This window comes from Trichosurus vulpecula, chromosome 2 (assembly GCF_011100635.1).
Source record: "Trichosurus vulpecula isolate mTriVul1 chromosome 2, mTriVul1.pri, whole genome shotgun sequence".
NCBI classification, from domain to species: domain Eukaryota; kingdom Metazoa; phylum Chordata; class Mammalia; order Diprotodontia; family Phalangeridae; genus Trichosurus; species Trichosurus vulpecula.
Window position 1 is genome coordinate 260,464,538 of NC_050574.1, and position 22,418 is coordinate 260,486,955.

The 22,418-nt window shown below is 36.7% G+C and overlaps 1 protein-coding gene and 1 pseudogene across 1 annotated transcript in view; one reads left to right on the plus strand and one right to left on the minus strand.

Annotated features, from left to right (window-relative positions):
• PLCL1 (phospholipase C like 1 (inactive)) overlaps window positions 1–22,418 on the plus strand; it is a 446,236-nt gene that overhangs the window by 334,490 nt on the left and 89,328 nt on the right. The window lies entirely within an intron of this gene.
• On the minus strand, window positions 2,707–3,559 carry LOC118839269 (annotated as a pseudogene).

Here is a 22,418-nt window from a genome sequence, read left to right on the forward strand (position 1 = left end):
TGTTGTAGAGGAAGTAATAAAATCCTGGCAATTGATCTGATTTTCCCTTTCTTTTCCATCAGGGAAAACTGTGAGACTGATCATTTCTGTAATTTCAACCTATCAGTTTAACAGTAGATGATTTGTTTCTTCCTAGAAATGTCACCTGTTTCTGAAACTACTTTAATAATAGCCCATGATTGCCAGAGCTGCAGCAATCTTGAAGCATTACTGGCACGTCCTCTTCAATTTTAAATATACTTTATTTAAATTTTAATGGTAGTGAATGTGTTTAAATTCCAAAGTGACTGAAAATCATGTAAATACTATATTAATATTTCATTCTTGGGGGGAAAATATCACCATTAAGGAAAAAAGCCCAAAGTCAAAATAAGGGAGAAAAAATTGTAAGGATAGTTTAATGAGCTTACTTAAAGTGAAACATGAGAAGTTAAAAAATATACCATTATGGTTCTTTCTTGCAAGAATGCTCTGGATATGGAATCCATGTAATAATGTGGGCATATCCCTGTTGACATTTTAATTTTCAGCTAAAGCATTTTAATTATGTGCACAATATTATTTAGACAGAATAATAAAATTGTGCATTATGGAAGCTGGATACCTAGTTCTATATCAGTTTCTGATGAATGACCTCATTAACACCCTCCATTATAGATTTCAGTTATGGGATGTTAATAAAAGTAATTGAGGTATTACATTAATTGTCTGAAAATGGAAGTTGAAATGTTTTTTTTTTTGCATCACTGGTAATGAATGGCTACTTTATTTTCTACCATGGACTTTTTTTTAAAGGGGGGCGGTGCTGATAATTTTTGTTAAAGAACAAAATTCTCCAATTAACCTTCACAACAATTATAAAGGTCCCAACCTTGTCTGTGTGCCTGAATTTCCTTAGGAAGGGCTTTCTTTTTTTAATTTTATTTATTTTTTGTTTGTTTTTTGGAGGGGTGAAGGCAGGGCAATTGGGGTTAAGTGACTTGCCCAAGGTCACACAGCTAGTAAGTGTCAAGTGTCTGAGGCTGGATTTGAACTCAGGTCCTCCTGACTCCAGGGCCTTTCCTCTACTCACTGTGCCACCTAGCTGCCTTGAGGAAGGGCTTTCTTAAGGAGGGAAAGAAAAGTATCTCAATATTGTGATATACTTATTCCTGGGCACCTCTGTTGAGAAAGCTATCATGTTGCCAATTAATTTTAATTGTGGTGTTTTTTATGTTTGAGATAGGTGTTTGTCTTGCTGAAACTGGATTGATACCAGCAGACCATTCCCCAGAGGCTGGTTAATGGATGCTAATGACCTCTCTCCTTGTCCTCATCACCTTGTTGATGGTGGTATCACTTAGCCTCTGCAGTGTGCTTGTGTTTTTACTGGGTCTTATAATAAATCACATCATGCATAACATGTAATGGCTGGGGCACTTGAAGGAAGTCACATGCTAGGGTGGAATAGTAACACACATGCACTTTGCCTCCCCACACAAAGCAATTGCCAGATGGAGTAGAAACAATGGCAAAGTTAGCCCCCCAAAAAAGGGTTTGAATCCTTAATTTGTCACTTACTAGTTGTATAACCTGCAGCAAATGACTTAACCTCTTTAAACCTCAGTTTCCTTATTTATAAAAATGGGATGATAACACTTGAGACCCCCTACTTCAGAGTGTTGTTGTAAGGATCAAATAAGTGAACAAAATGATAATATATATATGTATATATATATATGTACATACATATATGTACATATATATACATATATAATATATATGTATATATAATATATAAATGTGATGAAATAAAGGTAGGTTGGGGATTTTCAAGGACTTTCCCTTAAGCCATCTATTTATAGTTTTAAGTAAGCACATTTATCTTGGGGAGAAGCACAATGAGTTGAGAGGAGGAGCCTAATGGAGAGGAGGAGCATTAAACATGACATGGTTTGACAATGAATGTGTGCTCTAAGGATTGTGGTTATAAATAGAATCTGTGTGACCTGTAATAGCAAAGAAAGAACAAACTGGGCTTGGAGTCAGGAGATCTCGGCTTCTAGTTTTAGCTTTGTCACTAATTATCTTTGTCACCTGGGGCAAATCACTGTATCTCTTGAAGTTTCTATTTTCTTATTTCCAAAATGAGACAGTTGGACTATAATTGTGGACAGAATTTAGTCAGTCCATGAACTCTAATGGGAAAAATACATCTTTATTTTTTTACAGCTTTTGATTTTTTGGTTTAATTTTTTGGGGGGGGGCGGAATAATTTTTTAAAAAATTCTTCTGAAAAACAATTATTCTGAAAAGGGTTTTACTGGGCTTTACCAGACTGCCTAAGGGTCCATGACCTAAAAAAGGTTAAGAACCCTACAACTAAATGATCTGTAAGGTCCCTTTCAGCCCTAACATTTTATGAGTCTAGGATTCCCTCCATGAATTCCATCTGTCTCTTGGTTAGTGGAACTTTATCTTTCTCAGTGTGTGCACTGCAGAGATGAAAAGAAGGAGAGAAAGCAGAGAAGTGATGCACATAAATGAAGGGCTTGGAATAGGTTTCTAATGTCATATATATAAGTGTGTGTGTGTGCGTGTGTGCACGCGTGCGCGTGCGTGTATATTCCTGTTCTATTCTACTACTTCTCACATAACCATATTTGAGGATTTTTTTTCATTTTGTTTAAATTTTCATTTTTATGTAGGGAAAAAGCAAATATACATTTAACCCAATTTGGTTGCAAGTTCCTTAGCTTTTGGCTTTTCCAGCTTGGCAACATGAGCCACTGATTTTGGTCCCAGAACATTGAGCCAGTGATCATCACCCCAGTGATGAGCGATCTCATCATATCTGTCATTGTAATTGGTTTTGATGGCTTCTACCAGATTAGCCAGGGCTTCCTTATCTTCAGGATTAACCTGTGTGAAGGCAATGCTTGTGCAGGTCTTTCTGTGAACTAAGTGACCCAGTCTGGCTTTACCTTTGATAATACAGTAAGGAACCCCCATTTTTCGGCATAAGGCAGGTAGGAAGACCACTAGCTCAATGGGGTCCATGTCACGTGCAATCACTACCAACTGTGCTTTCTTGTTTTCTACCAGGGTAGTTACAGTGTTAACACCTGCTCTCAGGACAGGTGGTCTCTTAGTGGGAACATCTCCTTTTCCTACAGCCTTTTGTTCAGCCTGAGCCAGAAGCCTTTGCTTCTTATCTTGCTTTGTCTCGGGTCTATACTTATGAGCCAGTTTCAGCAGTTGAGTAGCTGTCTGACGATCCAAAGCCTGGGTGAACTGGTTAATTGCTGGTGGAACTTTCAAATGCTTATAAAGGATACACTTTTGACGCTGCAGTCTGCTGTACCGAGGCCATTTGACAAATCAACTAAGGTCCCTTTTGGGCTGGATGTCCTGACCAATGCCAAAGTTCTTGGGCCGCTTCTCAAACAAAGGATTGACCACTTTCTTGGCCCCCTGCTTCTTTACTACAGCAGGGGCCAGAGCCACCTTCTTCCCCTTGGCCTTCTTCCCTTTTGGCATCTTGGCTGGCTGAACGAGAAAGGAAGAGGGGAGACTTGTGGTTAATATGTATTACTCCTCGACTCTCAGGAGTGGTTGCCAATTTTTAACATAGGTAGTTAACAAGAGGCATTTAACAAGGTAATGGAAAATGTCAAGCAGTGTAGTACTTAGTGTAGTGTTATTCTAACAGTGGCTTAACAAAAACCGGATGAGGTAGGTAGTTGAAGTATTTTATCCCTCTTTTACAGATAAGGAAATTGAGGTTCAAAAGTTAAACAATTTACCATATTTCCCCATGTATAAGACGCACCTTAATTTTGGGGCCTGAAATTCGGAAAAAATGTATTACATAAAGTTATTGAACTCAAGTTTTATTCATCAGCTCATAGCTTTCAGGCATCTTTTGGACAAGTCCGGTGTGCGTGTGCGTGCTTAATCCATTCCGTTTCATGAACCTGAAGCACCAATTGTGTCCTCCTTTGAAATCAGTAACTTCTTTTTCATCAGTAATTCTTCTTGCCTCATGCTGAACCATCTTTGTGGACACAGGAATTCCAATTGCCTTTACTCTTCAATCCATATCTTCAATTCCCTCTCTAAATCAGGCCATTTTGCTGACTTGCCTCTCATGGCCTTCTTCTGCTGTGGCGTTTTCAGTAGGGTTTCTTCTTCCTGTAGCCAGTCTGGGATTGTTTTCTCAGTTGGAGGAGGACCAAACTTATGTTCAGCAGCACAATTTCCATTCACTTTTGCAAACTGGATCACTTTTAACTTGAATTCAGCACTGTACGAAAATCTTTTCAGAGCCATTTCTGTGCAGAATGTGGCAAAATGTAACCTAATATACCGGTAACAAATGTGAAACAATGAGTGCAAAGACAACAAGCGTGAAAAAGCAGAAAATACAAGTAAAAAAATCTACAGCCATTGTATAAGATGCACCCAGTTTTTAGACCCCAAATTTTTTGAAAAAGGGACATCTTATACATGGGGAAATATGGGTATATGAGGTCATAAAAATAAGAATTAAGTGTCAGAATTCAGGTCAAACTTGGAACTTCTGATGCAAACTTCTTCCTTTTTTGGTTATAAATGAGAATTTATAGTAGGTGATTAGGGATATATTATTTCTAATAGTTATATCTTACATTGAAAACTGCTTTGGGATATACAGTAGAGGAACATAGAACGTGCTTTCCCATCTTTGATACTATTATACCAATTATAGCAAGGTCCTGATTAATGCGAATAATGAATCCCCTGAAGTGGTCACATGTATGGATTCATATTATTTAATATTATGATTATATAAAATATGGCAATTGGTTCTATCCCAATGGAAATATGCACCATGAATTCAAATAATGTGACTACCTCAGGGGATTTATTATTCACACTAATCAGGATTTAGTTGTATCTCAAGGCATATTGCCAAGTTGTCTTCATTTTTAAAAGTTCCTTTTTATTAAAAAAAAGTAACACTTTTAAGGTCATTGGATCATCAATGTAGAGAGGAGAAGGATATTACAAAATAAAAATGTGTTAGGGTATCAAGCTGCCTGAGAATGAGGGATTTTTTGTATATATTTTCATGTAAATGGTAGGGCCTAAGCCACTCTGCATGTTTTTTGAATAAATGAGAGAATTTTTTTTAAGTGGAAATGAGTGTTGAACTTTATCAAAAGCTTTTTGTGCATCTGTTGATATAAGCATGTGATTTCTTTAATGGTAGAAGGGGAAAGTGACAAATGTTGGAGAGGATGTGGAAAAATTGGGACACTAATTCATTGTTGGTTCGATTGTGAACTGATCCAACCATTTCGGAGGGCAATCTTGAATTATGCTGATAGAGTCATTCAACTACCATTCAAAAGGTATTCAAAGGGTATACCCTTTGACCCAGAAATACCACTTATTGGTCTATTTCCAAAGATAATTAGAGAAAAAAGGAAAATAATCTATATATTCTAAAATGTTTATAGCACTCTCTTTGTGGTGGTAAAGAACTAGAAATTGCAGGGATGCCCATCAATTGTGGATTGGCTGAGGCTGAACAAGTTATGGTTGGAATGTGATTGTGAATGGATTGTGAATGGAATCTACTGTGAATTGGAATGGATTGTGATGGAATCTACTGTGTTATAAGAAATGATGAGCTCAATGACTTTAGAAAAACATGGAAAGACTTGCATGAAATAATGAGCAGCAAAATGAGCAGAACCAAAAGAACATTGTATGCAGTAACAGCAATATTGTTTTAAGAATGACTTTGAATGAATAAGTTATTTTGACTATTATAAATGTCCCAATTAACTATAAAGGGCATATGAAGAAAGATACTATCTGCACCCAGAGAAATACGTGATAAATAGAAACATGTATAGAATAATTATATCTATATATAATACATTTATATATACATATACCTGTTTGTGTGATGGTAGCCATCTCTAGGGTGAGGGGAGGAAAGAACAAAAGAAATTTACATGATAATTTTGTTGATATTTGGAAGGAATAGAAAGTTGTGAATAATAGATTTGCAGTTTCATATACAATCATCTTTTTAAATTGTACTATGTTATGGAAATGCTCATTTTATTCCATAAATTAAAAATAAAATTTAAAAAAAGATGAGAGAATGAAACATTGTTATGGACACACTGGGTATCCTTCTAAATGCTGTATATCTTAACGCTCTAGTAAATTGATCATCATTGTTGTGTGTGTGTATCCTCTTTAGTTTACAACCTCTCTACTACCTGGTAGCCTGTCTTTGGAGGTGCTGGAACCAAAGAAAATTACCATAGGGCCAATCTGATAATGAGCCTCTGTGAACTTAGTTATGCTGGTTCTTAGATGATAGACATAAAGCTAATTACTGGTCCATACTTGAATATTTTTCAGCTTGGTAAGGCCTCCAAAATTCGTACCTCTTTGGCATAGTTTTCAAGAATCCATCGTAACCTTCATGCCACAATAAGGCATTGGAAGGTTGCCTTATGAGTATGGGATTGGATGGAAATTGAAAGAATTGGCTTGTATCATGGAAATTTAGCCTTCTGAGAATGCTTTCATTGTACAGGTTAATATATGCCTTCAGATTATTATTAGAAATTTATTTTTACTGAATCCCAAATGGTAACAAAATAATGGCAGAATAAATTACTATAGAAGAATATCCTGGAGCCTTTCTAAAAGCCCAAGCAAGCAGTCTCATAGGTGACACAGTGTTATGACCAGCTTTTTCAAGTACTTTAAGAATGAAACTTCTCTCATGGATGGGGTCCAAGATCTGTGTTACTCTAGATTCCATTCCTGAGTAGACAGAGTATCAGACTGAAGCTCTAATGTGTAAATTGTTTTTACATTATGGCATTTTTGTTAAAATGAAGATGCTTGATGGTTCTTTAATTTTGTTTTCATTCAGACTTACCTTTGTGAGTTTTGATCATAGTGTAATTTTGCTGTCTCCCTTGTTTTTCGACATCTTAAGCCTGCTATTAAAGATATAGGTTCAGATATAAAGCCTTTTTTATGCCTTGGCTATTGTAGGTTAAATTTAAAAATATACATATGAATGTATAAAAAATCTACATATATACATTTCCATTCTCTGTTTATCAGGTTGTTCTGTTTCTTTTCCTTAGATAAATTGCTTGACTGCATAAGAGTTCTTCTTGAAATCACACAAACATTGCTTTAAATAAATTTTATTCATTTAAATAATCTCAAGGATCTTTTAAATATACCAGCACACATAAAGAACAAAAAGGAAGTGTAAATGATACATAAAAGATACCTGTTCTAGGCAGTTTTAGTATTGTGGTTAATGATTATCTAAGACTGGAAAGAACTATTTTAATAGTGTACAATAAATGAATAGGAAGAGTTGTGCTTTCAGGCAAAACAGAAATTGATAAAAATATGCAAAGGCAGAACTCATGATCATTTCTTTTATTTTTTAATGAGTTTTGAAGTAGCAGACAATTATAAGGAGATGCAGCACAATATATGTTTCATCTGTTTAACAAAATAAATCTATAATATTAAACATACTATTCATTAACAGGGAAGTTTTCTAGAAGCTATCCCCAGATTTCCTTTTAGAACATCTGTTTCTTTTGTTTTCTTGGTTTTTTTTTTTGTTTTTTGTCAATTCAATGTCCAACCATGGGACTGATGATGATGCATATTATCCACTTCTTGAGATAGATGTTGAAGTGAGGGACTCAATATACAAAATATTTTTGGACCTGACCAGTGTGAGAATTTGCTTTGTTTGACAGTACATATTAGTTATGACGATATTGTTTTTATTTGTTTTTCAGCTGAATGGGTGAGGGAAGGTGTCAGGAATAGAAAATAAATGCTTGTTAATTAAAAAAAATTTAAAAATCTTATCACCTATCTCCCTTAAGGGACCTCTCTCTAACCACTAATAATCTGCCTGTAGTCTTTGTTAGCATACTCACACCCTGTTATACTTTCCCCATTCCAGTGATTTAGAACCCTTGTATATTATAAAAACCTCATTTCCTGTCCCTAACTGCCTATTCCCTTAGTCTTATCCCTCTGAGCCCTAGCCCTTAAATGTCCTGCTCCAGATCTACTCAGCTTTTCTACCATGCTTTCCAGAATGCCAGCTCCACTCTCTTTCATCTTAAACCTTTTCCTTTCCTATTCCTCCCATCTTTTGACTTAAACAATTGTCTCCCTCCGAATGATGTGGAATCGATGTCAACCCTTTTCAACACTGAAAGCTGGAATACTCTTTCTTTCCCATTATCTCTTCCAGATTTTCCTGCTACTGCCATCACTCAGTAAACTTTCTTTTTTTGAGGTTTATTCAATCCAAATCAAGATTCTGGTAGTTGTAATCTACTGACTACAGGACATTCTCCTCCCTTCCTCAGTAAGGTCAGACATTGAATCACAGTTTTTCTCTCCCTTCCAGCTCCTTCCCTCATACTAAGAAATTCAATATCAATATCTACATTGACATCTACATAGATATACCCTCAAATACCTTAATTTATGAGGTCCTCAATTTGCTTATTTCCCATGATTTATTCCTCTATTGCATCTCAGTTCCACACAGCAGAGCTCTTGATCGTTTCATCACCTAAAAATGTTCCATGTCCATATTCATGAACTCTGAAACTGCTTCATCTGATCTTGTCTCTACCTTGACCCCTTGTAAACCAATTCAGCTCCATATTTCCCTCTAAATTTGAGTACTTTATCTCCTTATTCTATGCTGAGCATTAGCTGCCAAGCCCCAACCCTGTATTTCTCCCATCATCCCATCTTAGCTTCTGTACATGTACTGCTGAATACAGTTGCTGGAGAAAATCATGGATTGTGTTGATTGGGTCCACTACAGACTTGTTACATAATCTTAACTGGGCCCTCACTTCAGCAAAGCAAATATTTTGTACCTTCCTAATCAATTTACTCTCCTCATTTTAGTAGTTCTTCCAAACCTCTTCAACCCTCCTTAAATATCCCATGGCACCCACTTCTACCATTTTTACTGGGTACTTTGCCTCACACTTTACTGAAAAAAAATAGGCCATTTTTCTAAGAGCTCCCTCTTCTCTCCTCCTTATCATTTAACATCACTCAGATTTATTTGCCTACTGCCTCCTCCTTTGGGGCAACTAGGTGGCACAATAGATAAAGCACCGGGCTTGGAGTTGGGAAGACCTGAGGTCAAATCTGGCCTTAGATACTTACTAGCTGTGTGATCCTGGGCAAATCATTTAACCCTGTTTGCCTCAGTTTCCTCATCTGTAAAATGAGCTGGAAAAAGAAATGGCAAACCTACAGTATCTTTGCCAAGAAAACCCCAAATGGGTTCACAGAGAGTCAGACATGACTGAAATGACTGAACTACAACAGAAACTTCTTACTCATTCATCTAACATGAAGTAGTGCTTCTCCTTGTTAATTCAAACCTGTTGACTCTTCTTTTTGTGCAGATGATTCTTTTATTTATCCTGCCCCAAACTCTTTCCTGATTTCTAGTCTCACAATACCTCTTGAACCTTTCGTACTGGATATTCTGTAGCCATCTCAAACCCAACCTCAACATATCTAAACCAGAAATTATCTTTTTCCCCAAACCCTTTTCTCTTCCTAACTTTCCCATCACTATTGAAGGGTGTAGCAACAATCTTGTTAGCAGCTACTGTGGCTGTGTAAAACCAATAACAACCAGCACACAGAAGGCCACTAACACAGGTTCTTTGATCTGCTTTTCTAAGGAAAGCAACTTTAAGGCGTTAACAATCTCAGTTTAGTTTAACATACATATACTTATATCATTTACTTAGTTCAAGGGGAAAAGATCAACTCCCTGAACTTCAAGGCAAATATAAACAGAAAATACAAACATCAACAAACAGACCTTGTCTGATTCAAATCACAATCCATAGTTACCAGAGAAGAACCAATGGGTCTGGGTTAGTAAAGCAGGGGGAGCAGTCACAATAGCTTTCCCAGAGTCTCCACGCTGCTTCCATGAGTGAGCCCCAAAAGTCAAACACCAAGCTCCCCTCAATTATATCCTGTTAGGAGCCCTGAAGGCGCGGACCTCACCCAGGATGTGTGAAACTTCCCCATCCCCAGTATCACATCATATAAAAGTCAAGACTCCTGATTGCCTCAGCGCTGAGAAACAGCAGAGAAATATTCCATAACAAAGACAGCAAAAGGTTTCCCACCAATTCAAACAAAGGGGAGACTTGATAGTCTTAGCATCCTAAAAGGAAAGAACAAGGAAAAGTCTGATTGCCTTAACAAGGGGCACCCCTATCCTCCCAGTAACTGGAGCTTAAAACTTTGGTGTCATCCTTGATTCCTCATTATACTTACCCCACATATGCAGCTTGTTACTGAGTCTTTTTTTCTACCAATTTATCATTTTTCTCTCTGCTCACACAACTGCTACCCTGTAATAAGCCCTCATCAACTCATGTGTGGAGTATTGCATTAGTCTTCTGGTTGTTCTTTCTACCTTGTATATCTCCGCTCTTTAGTCCATCCTCCACTCAACTGCCAAAGTGATCCTCTTATATCAGAGGTCAGACTGTGTCACTTTCCTACTAATTATAGTGCAATGGCTCCCTGTTACCTATAGGATCAAATATAAAATGCTCTCTTGGGCTTTTAAAGCACTTTACAGCTTGGCCTCTTCCTTCTTCTCTAGTTTTTTTTTACACCCTACTCCCCTCTGCCTACTCTATGACCCAGTAAAACTGGCCTTCTTTTTCCTTTTACATGACCCTATATCTCATAAGACTACGTGGAAATGATGTTGTTGAGTTTTTTCAGTCATGTACAACTTTCCATGACCCCATTTGGGATTTTCTTGGCAAAGATACTGGAGTGTTTTGCCATTTCCTTCTCCAGCTCATTTTATAGATAAGGAATAGTGAAAAACAGAGTTAAGTGACTTTCCCAGGGTCATACAGATAGTCAGTATCTGAGGCCAGATTTGAACTCAGGAAGATGTCTTCCTGATTTTAAGCCCAGTGCTGGGCTTACCACCTCAAGAAATGCCTTCAAGAAATTACTTACTTGGTAGAAAATAAAATTGTTACTCAGAGATGAAAATAAAACTATATACTACAAACATATTTAGGATAGCCTTAAGGAACACTAGCAGTTCACAGTCCCTTAGATCATGTTCAGGCTATCTCCTACTAGCTGAAAAAATCCTTCAGGGCCACCAGGAGTTGATTGGTCCAAGTAGTTGCCACCTGTTTGGTACCTCGCATTATCCTAGTCTTGTTTTTCCAATGAAAAGTCACTCTAAAAATACAAAGTGGAACACATGAGATAGGGTCAAAATATAGACTCCACAATTTTTCAAACACCAGAGGCAGGGTGCCTATCTCTCCCCTTTCATTACTGATCAATTGTAGAGGTGACTATAAATTGTTTTGATTTCCTCATTTGAAAAATGCCTGTTTATATCCTTTGACCATTTATCATTTGGGGAATGACTCATATTCTTATATATTTGACAAGGATCTTTATATATTTGAGATTTACATATTTGAAATCAATTGGGGAATGGCTGAACAAGTTGTGGTATATGATTGTGGTGGAATTCTTTTCTGCTATAAGAAATGATGAGTGCAATGATCTTAAAAAAATGTGGGAAGACTTGCATGAAATAATGAAGAATGAAAAGAACAGAACCAAGAGAACAAACATTGTATACAGCAATATTGTTTTAAGAATGACTTTAAGCAAATAAGTCATTTTGACTATCATAAATATCCAAATTAACTATAAAGGGCCTATGAAGAAAGACACTATCTACATCAGAGAAAGAGCTGATGAATAGAAGTATGTATAGAATAATTTTACACATATATGCCTATTTACATTTAATGGTAGCCATCTCTAGGGCTGGGGAGGGGGAGGTAAGAAAAAAGAGAAATTTACATGATAACCTTATTATATATTTAAAAGGGGTAGTAAGTTGTACATAATAGATTTGCAGTTTCATGTGCAATCATCCTTTTTGTTATACTAAGTCATGCTGGTTTTATTTTATAAATTAAAAATAAAATAAATGTGAAAAATAACAACAAATAATTAATAATAATAATAATAATAATAATAATCATAATAAATTGTAGGAGGTGGCTCGGTCCAGGGGAATAGAATTCTCACCAAGTTGCTACCAACTACAGAAAGAACTGTATACTTGAAAATGTATGACAGCTTGTTTCTGGATTCCATCCCCGATTTTTTCCATCCATCTAAGCTTTTTAGATAGCCTGTCCTTGGCCACTCCTTTTTTTCTGTGGTTACTCCTGTTCTCCATTACAACTTATTATTAGGCCCTTTGAACAAAAGGATTTATGGGAACAGCAACCATGTGCATCCCTTGACTGAGAATGTTCTTTCTGCATGTGTTAATGTCATGAAAACTTTAGCAATTCAAATTTGATTTGAATCTGTACACATTGAAACACACATATTTAGATACTTCCAAAGATCAGCTATGTCACTGACATGACTATTTGCCCCACCAGTGCAGATCACAACTCTTTCACCCCTCAGTCAATGACCATCATGGATTGGGATGTACCACAAACTCTATCCAATGGTAGTCAGCTTACTAGTGATCAATAACTTGTAGCTTACCTAGGCTGTGCTTTGTATAGCACACAGTCAATTATTGGACCTTTGAAGCCTTCAATTGATTACAACTGCCTGAACTTTTGTTCCATGGACATAATGTTTTAGAACCAGACTCTCCATGCTATGATAAAGCCTTAATAAAGGACTTTGAAATTTGAATTTTTCATTTCTTGTTCAAATTTCAGAATTTTGAGTTATTTCATTGCTAAGTGCTAGAAGGAAGATACCAATAAGGTATTTTTCTTTGGCAAGTGAAATGAGTAATTACAAATGTTTATTAGTTGCTGCTGAACTGGCTAGAGAATCTGTTTAAACCAGGACCTCCTATGGAGTCACATCAATAAACATTTGTCACTTTACAACCTTCAGTGTGGTTGGATGTTCTTATGATGTTGGACTGAGATTTGTTTTAGGTTTTCTCTTAAATATGAAATCCATTTTTCAGAGTTTAATAATGAAAGATGAACTTATATTCAGCCAACCTTCCTCTTAAAAAACTGAGTAACCAATGACCAGGACTATCATATTCTTTGTTCTGTAGAAGATGGGATTTATTTGGGACTTAACGGAAGTCAGAGAGGTCAGTAGTCAGAGTGAAGGGAGGGTATTTCTAGAATAGCCAAAAGGCCAGTGTCACTGGATTGAAGAGAGTGTGATGGGCAATAAGGTATAAGAAGACTGGAAAGGTAGATGAGGGATAGTTATAAAGGTCTTTGAATGCCAACCAGAGCATTTTGTATTTGTTCCTGGAGGCAACAGTGAGCCACTGGAGTTTACTGAGTAAAGATCTGAGTTTTAGGAAAATCACTTCAGTGGCTGAATGGAGGATGGATTAGAATTGGAAGAGACTTGAGGCAGGCAGAGCCACCAGCAGGCTGTTGGAATAATCAAGGCATAAGGTGATGAGGGCCTGCACTAGAGTGATGCCACTGTCAGAGAGAAAGGCAGAGAGGGAGAAGGAGGAAGGTATTTCAGAGATGCTGCAAAGGTGAAATCTACAAGCCTTGGCAAGAGTTTGGATATGGGAGGAGGAGGTGGGGCATGAGAGATAGTGAGGAATCCAGGCAATTTCTTGAGGCAGTCTAACCTACTTTCTTCTCCTGTTCAATTCCTGGCTCAACTCATTCTTTTATGCTGTTTGTCCCAGATATGCACACTGAGGGACAACCCCTATAGCCCTCTACCAAAAATATTGCATGTAGGCCACACTTACATTACCAGGATTTGTTTGGAAATTGATGCAACTATGAATATGTAACGCTGGTCTTTATAGGTGAGTCCTAAACATAGAGTTGTTCTTTTGTTGAAAACGAACTTTGAAAGTAGCATGAATAAAGGTTTTTGTTTGGCTTTTAGTTATTCCATTGAAGCTTTATATAAAAACTCACTTTAAAAAACTCATCAACATGTAAGTTTTTTTTTTAACTTTTGGCATTGAAATGGAAAAGTGAGGAGCAACTAACTTTTTTGCATTTGCAGTTTTTCTTTATTTTCAAGCAAGTATTGTTTCTGAATGTAATTGGATAAGAGGTACTTTTGATTCCTGTTCTTTAGTTTTTTTTTATCAATTTTACCTCTTTTTATAAAGAGTTATTTTAGAACTTTGTTTTCAAACAACTTGTCGAGAAAACATATATGAATGAATGAAATGAATTAAGAAAAAAACACCATTTATTGAGTTTTTACTATGTGCTGAGCACTATGCTGGGTACTGGACCCTACAAATACAAAGATAGGGAAATATTTACTCGCTTGAGGTAGACCTCCCCATGGTATAAGGAGTCACTCTTGGTCCATACTATATACGTCTTTGTGGCTAGTGTTTTCTTTGCAGTATACAGTGATGGACAGTCATAGTGTTTGGAGTTTTCAGTTAAAGAATTTTTAGTTGATCTGATTTCATACTGTTCAAAGAATTCAGATGTGAGGTTGAAGTACATTGCAAAATAAATAGATTTATTCATTTGACTTACATTAATACTCAGAATTTTCTTCCCATTTTCATTCAATGAAGCATTTTTGAGGGAGATGGAAAGCTCTTTTCATTCTGTCATAGTATTGGTTGCTTATTGCTGGTGCCCTGCTTCTAACAGTAGAAGAGAGTGATTTCATCCTTTAGAAAAGAATGAGAAATTGTTGGCCACTGTTAGCAACATCTGGGAAAACTCCCTTCTAACTGTAGAAATCAAACCATGCAGCCAGCTCAGAGTTGTCTCAAACTTTTATTTATTATGGGAAGTGATTGGACACCTCATCTTAGAAAGTTTTAGCAGAAGAAAGTAGGCACATTTGGCCAGAGTTTTTGATGTTTCTGAGATCGTCCAAGCCTACAACTATAAAAACCTTCTTGAAGGATGGTTACTTTAGGATGTAATGAACTTCAAAAATGTGCAGATCTGCTTGGGATCTCTTTCATGCTTTGATTTTTAGAGATTTTTTTTTGTTTCACATACGGCAACTATATAAACCAAAGAACTTGGTTTATTTATTTTACCATAAAAAACTTGTTTAGACATGGTGTCTTCTTGTGAGGTGATGATATTGAAAATTAAACATGGGAGTGTTGGGAAATAGAAAGGATTGAGATCAGGGTCTGACTAATTCCTTGGACTAATTCCTTAGTACAGGAGTCCAGGCTCTGTTTCAAGGGGTGGAAACAGAATGATAGGGAAAGGAGGCAGGGCATTGCAATAGTCTAGCAATCTATTCAATGGAGGTCTTTGGAATTAGAGGCCCAGTAATAACCTGTAACCCAGTGTGAATAACTCTGACAATTGGGGCCACAGTTCTTTCCTGCTGATTGTAGGCTGCTGGCAGAGAGAAGCTAGGCCTGGAATAAACTAAAACTACTTTTTTTTATTTTCTGACAAGTACTTAAAAATAATTTCTGGTCTTTGCCTTCTTTCTGGAGATGTTGCAACAGTCCAGGGAAGAAGCTGGCAAAAATACACACGAATCAATATTAAGCCAAGTTTCTGGTTTAAAAAAAAGTTCCAAGAGTATTTGTCTTACCAAGAATCAGAAAAGGCTATAATGGAGTTAGCCCTAGAACAATTTTAGCCTTTCTTTCATCTCCACAGCAGAATTTTACTAACTCCTTTTCTTTGGCAGTGTTCTTCCTCCCTGCTGGCCCTCTCCACCCTGCTGAGAATTGCCATATGAGGGTGTGTGGCTTTCTTCAAATCATGACCACTGGGAGAGAGGGCCCCTACAAATTGCTGGGAAGGAGATTCTGGGTTTGAGACACAACCTGATTCCTAGTTAGCCTCACATCGCACTGTACCCCCTTTCCCAATCTCATTCAGCATGACCACATCACATGGCTATTGAAAATGACCAGAACAAAATGCCTCTGAATGCTGGACTGCTTTCACAACAGCACAGAAACATTACACTCCCAGAGACATTTTTGATTATTTTGGCTGTAAATCATTTTGGCGCCTGTCATAGGGAAGCCAGTTTATTATTGGTTCGCATGTGTGCTTTTGATCATTTTTAAACTGAGTAGGTGGCTTGTAAGGCCCGAGGACTTTGTCACTTGTGATAGGTGAGGTGAAGAATTATTGTCCTTTGTGATTTGTTCAAGGCGTAAAATATCTTTGGTTTGTTTTTATAACTTTTTTTTCTGTGTATGGCCTAGATGTGATTGCGTTGGTAATGGGAACTCCCAAAGAGAAAACTCCTTCTACCAGACCTTGTCGTTCAGTTGTTTTTCAGTCATGTCCAACTCTTTGTGACCTCATTTGGGGTTTTCTTGGCAGAGATACTTGGACCAGTTTGCCATTTCCTTCTCCAGCTCATTTTACAGATGAGAAAACTAAGGCAATCAGGGTTAAGTGACTTGCGAGCAGCTAGCAAGTGATTTGAACTCAGGCCAAATTTGAACTCAGGAAGAGGAGTCTTCCTGACTCCAGGCCTAGAACTCTATCCACTGAGCCACCCAATGCAGACTAACCTGGTAGGCAATTTAGAGTCATAGAGAGTAGCCTGGGAGCATGGAAAGTGTTCTGCTTTTGCAATTGGTCATCTAAGAGAGTTGCTTGAGGGCATTGAGAGTTTAAATGACATGCCAACCATCATGCCAGCAGTTTGTGTTAGAGGCAGAAGTATAACCCAGGTCTTCCTAACTCCAAGGAAGGCTTTCTATCTAGTCTGCCAGACTGTCTTTCTTTATAACTTTGTAGGTGCTGATTTCATTTGAAGGTCAAAGCAATCAATGAAAAGGTAAAATTATGTTAAAATAAGCACAACTATATGCTATATGCAGGAGTGTGGGAAATTTGCACCTGAGTCCACCTGAAGAAAAGGAGGGAGAACTGTGTAGGTGCTAATTCTGGGGAAAGAGAATCTTGGAACATGCCTGCAGGGGGAAGTGATTAACTAAAAAGTTATTTTACTGTTGGCCATTTGAAAACTGATCCACCATCATTTTACAGCCAGATAATAATATGGGTGTCAGTTAGATCTGAAAGAGGTTTTAGACATGGTGTCTTAGAGCAGTCATATTGGTATTGAAAAGGCTGAATATCCCTTAACTCATCATTTACATTTGCTATGACTTTCTAGGGAATTAGAGTAGCTTCATGAGGTGCACAAAGGGCACATCTTCTGTTTGTATTCTTTGGGAAGAGTGGACTTTATTTGTTCAGTGTTTTAGAAATAGTCAGAATGAAGAATAGAATAATCCAGTAGAAAGCCCAGTGAAGAAATGAAGACCTTCAAGTTCATCTGTTTGATACATATATGATTTATTGTGCCAAGACATTTCCTCACAATATTGTTATTTCATCATTTTCAGTTGTATCTGACTCTTTGTGACCCTTTATGGGGGTTTTCATGGCAAAGATACTAGAGCAGTTTGCCATTTACTTCTCTGGCTCATTTTATAGATGAGGAAATTGAGGCAAACAGGATTAAGTGACTTGTCCAGGCTCACACAGCTAATAAGTGTCTGAGGCCGGATTTGAACTCAGGGCTTCCTGACTCCAGGCCTCTCACTCTGTCCGCTGTGCCACATAGTTGTCCAAAAATTTGACTTAAGAAACCCTTAATGTTTTGGCCCAATCTCAATTTCTTTTCCTCTCGAGTTTGGTAGTAATAGACAATAGCTCAGGAATGAAGAGGCCAGTGAGGAAAGTTAACACATTAATACAGAATGATTAGTAATCTTTATAAAAGTGCATAAATTAAAAAAGGAATAATTTCCCTTTCAAGAACTATTTTAAAATGGGCTTTTGAAGCTCTGCTAATAATTATGCTAACACAAAATTTTCTTTTATAAAAATAATGTTTAATTTGAAAGCTTTCATTAGAGTGCGACAGTAGTAAAAATAGAGGGTTTTAGAGGCTGAGTCATATTCCAATTTACCATCACAATTTGTAGCTACCCACTTTACATTATGTGGAAGATTAATTCCATTGAAGCAATGTCATTAGTTGCCTACATTAATGGCAGGAAAATATACACAAACATTTGAAACTCCTGCTGATGACTTTGAATTTGCTCTAATATTGCATCTGTGCATAAAGCCTTGAAGATTTATTGTTGTTTTGTAACTAAGGGGCAAAGAAATTGACCACAGCAGGCTAATTAAAAAATAACAGTTCTCTGGTAAGTCCAAAAGCTTAGTTGTTAAATGCCAAAAATACTAAGGAAAAGCAAAATCCAAGTAGTCTAACATGGGTAATTTATATCTATGTCACCCAAAGATCGGATATGTGTTTGGTTCAATGAATCATTTCACCAGGATCTTGTAAACGAAGTAAATTTTCTTAATTTTCATGGATGTAGTTTTAGTGAATTGAATAATAAATCATTCTGTCTTTTTTAGACTCAGGGTTGTAAGGTCTTTCAGACACTACCACAACTACATTAGGCCAGACAGATGGGAAGCATTCCCATTTTTAAAGACTTCCATAGGAGAAGATCATGTAGCCTCCTTTGGTTATTCCTTCAATGTTGTAAAAACTATGACATTATGTTAAAATGACAACCAAAACGAATATCGAAGATCTAATGTAAAACATGGAAGACAAAGATTACGTGGCCTCATTGGCCTCATCCAAAAATAATTTTGTGGCTGAATAGTGCCCCTCGTAGCTGGGGTATAGATGAGGGCATTCCACTTTTTCCATAAGAATAGTTTGTTATATGTAGGATTCAATACATATACACAACATTAGGGTTATAAAAATGTAAGGAGGTACTTTTGAATTCTTCCTTCGGAAGGACATTTGAGCTGATGAAGTCATAACTTAGTACTAGAGAAGTTAGTAGAGCTGGTAATGAGTCAGAGATATACCTCACTTGAGGAACTTATAAATTTTACAAAATAGAAAAGATCTTTAATTCAAATCTTTTTTACCCAATGACTTCTATTGTAAATGTAGAGATGTATTTCCATGGAAATAATTTGGCATTCATTCTGACTAAAAAATCTTAAAGCATATTGTTTTTCAAATGTTGATAAGTAAAATTTGAAAATCCCCTATCTAAAGGTAAAATAAATTGCCTGATTTGAAAAAAAAAACCAATACTAAGACTCAAAATAATTCACAAAACACAGATGTTGTGTTTACAATGAAAATAGTAAGTTGGAAGCCATGTGGCTAGATCCATGGGAAACAGACATAAGCCAAAATTGTCTGGTCCTTTGAAATCATTCTGTAGTTATTTTCATAAAGCAAATGTTCCTCTTTAAATACTTTTCTAAAGAGGTTTATGTTAAAACTATAGAATAATAGATTGGAAAACAAATTCAAGAAGTCATCTAGTTTAGTCTAGTCCCCTTTCTTTAAGCAAGTGAAAACATAATTCTTATCTCAGGAGATATTCATGAAGAAAAGAGACAATTGTTGGCACTGAGTGATTTTAAACATTATTCATAAGCTGCCCTAATTTGATATAGGTACTTAATAAATACTTATTGAGCTGAATATTATTTGAAAAATTGATGAGTATGTCTTTGGTTCCTTTGTTCAGGTCATCAATAAAGATAATTGTAAGGCAGAATTGTGTATTAGCAAATTCTCTGGATAGGAAGGCAGGAGACCTGAGCCTTAGCTCTGCCCCTGATTTATTAGAGCTGTTTGGCAAGTCACTTCATCTTTTGGGACCTTAGTTAATCATCTCTAATTTCAGAGGGTTAAACTAAATAATCCTTAAGTACTCTTTCAGTCCAGAAACACTATGATTCTGTGATTTTATGGATGAGAACCTTTTGGGAAATCATTCCCCAATACTCAATTCCAGTACATTCATGTAGAGTCATTGAAGAATATGATTTGGGTTGTCTTTGACATAGTTATTCATTTATTTTCTATAAGAATGCCACATTGGAATTAAAAGGAATCAAAAGCCTGTCTGGAAATTCAAAGAGGCAAGGCAGATGTACTAGAAATATTCTAAAGCTTACAAGTCTATGGTCTGTCACTCACAAAAAGGAATTCAATTGGTAAGGTATGATTACCTTGTCACAAAGCCATGTTGATTGATGCTTAAATTCTGTTCTTCTACATGATTTCAGAGTGATTGATAATTTGGTCTAGGCATGTAGTTATATGCTCATTGAATAGCACTAGTTATGACTGTAAGTGATTAGTGGTCTATTTCTTTTGTATATTTTGTGATAAAAAGGCAAATTTACATAGTATTTGTTTGTTTCTTAGTTTACCAAGCAGTTTCCTGAAAACAACTTTGCAAGATATGTAGCACAAATAATATTTATTTCCCTCATTTGTACATGAGGAAACTGAAACTCATAAAACTGAAATGATTTGTGTAGGGTCATACAGCTAGTATGTGGTTGAGCTAGGACTCAAACCTAAGTCTTCTGTCTACTCTTCTGGCACATCCTCTACTATACAATGAGTGCTGCTTCCTATAAATTTATTTATACTGTATGTCTTCACACACAGGATAGCAGATCCTCCTAATAAATGATTAATACAATTTATTACTTTTATAAGTACAGGTTTACATAAACTGCGTTTTCTTTGCACCCTACTCAAAGGACTTGGACCTTATTTCTAAGTTTCTGTGGGACCTGGACAAAGAACAACAAAGCTAAGTTAACAATCAATATAGAGAAGAGACCATTAGGTGACGCAGTGGATGGAGTATCAGGCCTGGAGTCAGGAACACTCGTCTTCCTAAGTTCAAATATGACCTCAAAAACTTACTAGCTGTATGACCCTGGGCAAATCACTTAACCCTGTTTTCCTCACTTCCCCATCTGTCAAATGAGCTGGAGAATGAAATGACAAACCACTCCAGTATCTTTGCCAAGAAAATCCCAAATGGGGTCACAAAGAATAGGACACAACTGAAAATTGACTGAACAACACTCAATAAGAAGCAGAGACATCAAGTAGAAAGCAAAACATAGCAAATCCCAATCAAATTTTCAAACAAAAGTCACATTTCTTGAATCTGTCTCCTTTTCTCCATTCATATGACTACCATCCTGGGTCAAATCTCTTATCACATCCCACTTGTACTATTGTGATAGCCTTCTAATTGGTCTCCCTCTTTCCAGTCTCTCCTCACCCCCATTTGACTCATCCTCTGCAAACTGCCAAATAAATTTTCCCAAAGCACAGATCTGCTCATGCCTCTGTGTTGTTCAGAACTCTTCAGTGGCTTCTATTCCTGTCAGACCCACTCATTTTTCTGTTGTTGGTAGCACCTTCTCTGAACAATTACTTGATTTACTCTATAATCCCTTGATGTAGTTTTCTCCTAGTCATATACCACTGGGGTTGCAATTAGAACATAGACGTTTGTGTTTCTTTTCTAACATCTGTCGACTAGGGTAATTGAACGTTAAATCTGAAACGTCCTTTTACATACTTCACTTACACACTGGAGAATATTGTGGGGAAAAGATGGGTTTGTGTGCCAGGAAACAGCTTGGGATCATTGAAAATGCTGTACACCCTGACTCACTTTGTATGACCCCTATATTTCCAAACCTGCCCACCTTTTCATATAGACTCAGTGCACATTATTTTATGAGACTTGCCTGTTGGCCTCCCAACCTTCTCCAGCAGATCTCATGTCAAATATAGAAGCCATTTCCATTGTGCCTGCTATATGAGATTTGATGCTGGACTGGTTTTGGCCTCTGGTTTACAAGTTGTCAGGCCTAGGAGAACCCTACCAAGCCTACAATCCCACGGAAATTCCAGATGAATCTCTAATAGCCAGAATCTGCGAGAGAATTTTTTTTTTCCTTGAGAGTTAAGTGCAGAGATGATAGTTTTTTTTTTCCTTCTAAGTTGTACCCCCTAAAAACAGCAAGGGGTATTATGGACCACTTCCCTCCCTAGATGGGACTCTCCCCGCCTCCACTTTATCCACTTTTTTCAATTTTTTTTTATATTTAGCTTCCTAAGTCTTTTACTATTTGTAATTATAGTTTTGTATAGAGAATAAGGAATGTAATTTTTATTTTGGAACCATGGGTCAGCTAAAATTAAAAAGTAATTAACCCTTTGATCCTTTTCAGAGGCTATATTTTAGCTACTTATATACCCAGAAACATAAATGGAATGGACTTTCTTTTCTGGATTTTTTAAAAAATCAAGAGACTATTTAACAAAATAGGAAGTTCTTTATTAATAAATATGCATAATATGCCAACATAATAAGTATTCATGGCCATCATCTATGTTTAGAATACATCCCATCCTCCCCTCTGTCTCATTGGATTCCTCTCTTCCTTCAACACTTAGCCAGAGAATTATCTTTGTCT